Source organism: Equus caballus, chromosome 21, assembly GCF_041296265.1.
Source record: "Equus caballus isolate H_3958 breed thoroughbred chromosome 21, TB-T2T, whole genome shotgun sequence".
NCBI classification, from domain to species: Eukaryota; Metazoa; Chordata; class Mammalia; order Perissodactyla; family Equidae; genus Equus; species Equus caballus.
In genome coordinates, this window is record NC_091704.1 from 30,703,935 (window position 1) to 30,705,425 (window position 1,491).

Below are 1,491 nucleotides of genomic sequence, written 5' to 3' on the forward strand. Positions count from 1 at the left end.
TGGGTTCTAGATGCATAGAAATTATGTCCTCTTCCCTTGAAGGCCACGGGCAGTGATAAAGTAATTAGTCATCATAAAGTACCATCAACTTGTCTGCTCAAATTGATGACAATTCTCATTTCCACTGACTCATTTGATGGGAATAAAGATCATATGTCAAGAAAGAGAGAGGGAGAGGATGGGACAGGAATCTTGTAATTTACTGCAGTGTATTTTTCCCCAATATTTTATTATGACAATTTCCAAACATACAGCAAAGTGGAAGGAATTACACACCCGTGAACACCCACATACACACTTAGATTCTACAATGAAACATTTTGTTACAATTATTTTACTTATTTCTCCATTCCTCTATCAATCCACCTTAAGAGTAGCATTCTATGAGTTTTCACAAAGGCTTTCACCCTTGTGTAACCCAAACCCTCACCCAAATATAAAACATAAACTTCATCTCAGAAAGCTCCCCCATGCCCCTTTCTGGGGAGTCCCTGCTCCCCCTCCACCTCTGGAGGCAACCACTATCCAATTTTATTTTTTATATTGGGTTAGTTTTGCCTATTCTAGGACTTTATATGAGGCTTCTTTCACGCAAATAGTATTTTTGAGATTCATCCATTTTGTTTTGTGTCTCTATTTATTTTTTAAACCAAAATAATCTCTATTAGTCTTTAGAGATTCTCAGGTTAGCAGTTTCTTTAGAAAGCAGCAGGGAAAATAAAGGGGTTTTGTTATTGTTTTAAAAAGGAGAGTTAAAAGGGACCCTGGTGACAGCCACTTTTGCCCTTAATTTTCCATCAGAAGCGACTGAGGACCAGTGAATGCTCAGGGTCATGTAGACTAAGCTGCAACTCGACTCCAGGTCTCCTGATTCGCTGCACGAAGCTGTTAGGAAGACAGCTGAGTGGGGTGGTTGTTTTGAGCCAAAGCCATGTGAGACTAGAGAGTTTCGACAGAGCTTTGCTTTGGAGGATGTGAAACTACACTAACCTCATGTGACAAGAAATCCTCAGAGGCCTTGGTGTGGAGCCAGGGGAGGAAGTTTGACGCAGCTTCTGGTTACCAGCTCCAAATCCAAACCCACTGGCCTGAGGTGACTTATGGCGAGCTTTCTGATTTGCAATAAAGCAAGACACGGGAAGCTTTTCTACACCAGTGTGCACAGGCAGGGTAACGCTCAAGGAACAAAAAAGCCAAGAAAGGCACCTTCAGCTGCACAGCCCTCCCACAGGAAGGGACCTGGAGCCGAAAATCAAACACTGAGGGAGGGAGGGACGCCATGTACAGACAGAGCCTTTGTCTCCAATTCAGCCCAGGATGACAATGACCTGGCGGTGCCTGCCTGCCAGCTGTTGGCTGGCCTTTGTGAAAGTCCCCAATCTCTGGGCCAATGCTTAGTGGGCAGGTATCCATATCATGAAGCCAACTGGCACTGCTGGCACCTTTGTTGGTGAAATGAGCCCAGTGACAGGGAACCGAGGCTGCTGGGCC